The sequence below is a fragment of the Saccopteryx leptura genome, chromosome 3, assembly GCF_036850995.1.
Source record: "Saccopteryx leptura isolate mSacLep1 chromosome 3, mSacLep1_pri_phased_curated, whole genome shotgun sequence".
Taxonomy (NCBI): Eukaryota; Metazoa; Chordata; class Mammalia; order Chiroptera; family Emballonuridae; genus Saccopteryx; species Saccopteryx leptura.
In genome coordinates this window covers 119415666-119418649 of record NC_089505.1, presented here as the reverse complement: position 1 = coordinate 119418649, position 2984 = coordinate 119415666, and the positions used below count along the sequence as shown (strand labels likewise).

The following is a 2984-nucleotide window of genomic DNA, read 5'->3' as shown; positions in this document are numbered from 1 at the left end:
AATTTTCTCTGCATCCCAATAGGTAAAGTGAAAAAAAAAGGGGCTCCATTTCCACTTATATACCCTCAGTTTAAGAGGCCAAACTGAATCAGGAATTTCCTAGATTCAATTCCAGAATCTTAAGGAAAGAATATGAGTAGCCCACTCCAGTCAAAGTTATACGACTCAAAAAAATGCCATTCCCGTTGTTTTTTATGCAAAGGGCGTCCCTGTAGTACAACACTCTGTAGAACAGAATGTGAATGATGCCTATGGTGGTTGTACCATGATCTTGAACCGACGAGTTGGAGTCTGGAGTCAGAGTCCATTTGTGGAAACCTGGCCATGGGTACTCTGCTTGGGAACCACTGTGGGTATGGGGAGGTGGATCTGTAGGAAGAGGAAGTGGCCACATCTGAAAGAATTATTGGGAACTTAGGAGACAAGCTCACTGATGTCTATTACAAGAATTATGTACTGATTTTAAATATATTAGATGAGGCACAGGCATCCTACAACCCCCAGGCCAAATCTAACCTGCCCCTAGTTTTTGTAAACACAGTTTTATTGGAACCTCCTACCAAATTTGAATTCTATTGAACTATTCTTTTGTCGGCGTTGTCTATGTCCGCTCTTGTTCTCTACTGGTAGAGTTGAGTAGTTGCAACTGAGATCATGGAGTTCATAAAGCTTACGGCGGGGGTCCCCAAACTACGGGTTTTTTCTAAGTGCATCCAGAGACTTGGTGGGAACCTGAGAAAGAAAGACCCTGGGGAAAGATCTAGACCAGGGGTCCCCAAACTATGGCTAGCGGGCCCCTGAGGCCATTTATCTGGCCCCCGCTGCACTTCCAGAAGGGGCACCTCTTTCATTGGTGGTCAGTGAGAGGAACACAGGATGCAGAAGCCTGCAAAGTGCAGCACTACTTCCGGTGGTGCAGGACACACGCGTCACGGCTCCGGAAGCGCGTCATATCACTTGTTACGGCTAGCAATGACAAATATGGAACTGGACATTGACCATCTCATTAGCCAAAAGCAGGCCCATAGTTCCCATTGAAATACTGGTCAGTTTGTTGATTTAAATTTACTTGTTCTTTATTTTAAATATTGTATTTGTTCTCGTTTTGTTTTTTTGTTTTACTTTAAAATAAGATATGTGCAATGTGCATAGGGATTTGTTCAGTTTTTTTTATAGTCCGGCCCTCCAATGGTCTGAGGGACAGTGAACTGGCCCCCTGTGTAAAAATTTTGGGGACCCCTGGCCTACGGTATTTACCATCTGACCCTTTATAACAAAAGTTTGTTGACTGCTGTATTAGATCACTGCTACTCAAAATGAGGTGCACAAGCTGGCAGTCAGCATCACCTTGGTGTTCGGCGTTCTTTAGGCCTCCGCTTAGAACTGCTGAATCAGAACTTGCTTTTTTTGTTCCTGTGGAGGCCTTTAGTTTGCATATATGTATTACATCTCTTGAAAAAGAAACATAAGATCCCCCCCCCCTTTGTTTTTTCATCTTGCTTCTTTGTGGTCCATGATGCTGGCTGAAGTTGTCAGTGTAATGAAACCAAACAAATGGGACAGGAGCAGATTATTCTGCCATTTTTCTAGATCTTCAAATTGCACATCACCTCTGGGGCTGATCACTCCCCACCATGAGGTTCACAATAATTTCCCAGCTCTGTGAGCTTCAGTGATTTTATATTCTCCATTGTCACCATTCTTCACCATCACAGCTAGAAACTGGATGATGACTTCGGAGCACGGCTTAATAAGAAGCTGGTATTCGCCTCTCTTGTTGGCATTGTCGATGCTCTTGAGTGCATCAGCCAGGACACTGACGCACACCATATGGTGGCACAGAAAGGTGGCGGGCAGAACCTGCTTTTTAACAAGGTCCCCAGGTGATTTGGAGGCACTCAAGGTTTGAGAAGCACTGTATTTAATTCCTCAATGAGGACAATCAATATTATTGAAACTTTCATTTCACACAAGCGCCTAGTTTGATGCTGTTTCCCAGACACATTAGGCGAGTGTGCCACTATTCCTGGATTTGAAGGAGAGCTTTTTTATTTTTTTTATTTTTTCCATCCATGTCAGGGCAGAGTATCATTACTATCAGCCAGAATCAGCCCAGACAGAGAGATGCTGGCTGCAGTTTGCTAGGTGCCTACTTATTCACTCATTATCACAAATGTTTATTGAGAGAATGCTCTGTGCCAAGCGTCAGTCTACAGATGTTGAACAAATTGGCATCAGCTCTCATAGTGTTGTGGACCCTTCACACATCATCTCTTTTAATTCCTCCTATAATCTGTGAGGTGGGTACTTTAATCCCCATGAGGAAACTGAGGCTCAGAGAGGCTACCTGACTTGCTCAAAGCCATGTAGCTGGTGAGTGGCAGAGCTGAAATTGAGCCTATGCCTACCACACCAGTTTATGCTTTCTTCTATGCAGCACTGCTAGACATGATCTTAGGAGATCATAATCTAAATTAGGTCTACAGCCAGAGAGCCAGTCAATATTTTATAGATAAGAAACAGAGTATTCTCATCTCCCACTTCCCAGGTACAGCCAAGATGCTGCTGCAAGACTGGGACAGGCTGGAGACTGGAGGAGCCAACTCCTTTCCTAAGACCCTCTCTTCAGAAGTGACAGACCTGCCACCTGTATCTGTGAGAGAGACAGCTGATTCTGGTTCAGTTACTCCTTCCAGATACTTGGAGTGAGGGATTCACCTGAGGTCCTAGGATAAGATGAGAAAAGCACTGCCCTGGGGAGAAAAGGGATCAGGGTTAATGCTTCTTCCTCCACGGGACTCTCGGTGAATCCCATTCACTGGGTCACCTGCCCTTTCTCACCTTCCCTCCCACCTGGCCTGTACCTCTCCTCAACTGATCAGCCCTCTTCCCTTGCCTTGATCCTCAATCCTTCCATTGGACCCTTTTAAACTTCCATTCTGCAACCTACTAATAGACCTCTTCAATATACCTGTATCCTCTAC

General features: G+C 44.7%; 1 pseudogene; it reads right to left on the bottom strand.

Moving 5' to 3' along the window:
* Nucleotides 1-1443: 1443 nt before the first annotated feature.
* Nucleotides 1444-1830, bottom strand: LOC136398302 (small ribosomal subunit protein uS8-like; annotated as a pseudogene).
* Nucleotides 1831-2984: the final 1154 nt, after the last annotated feature.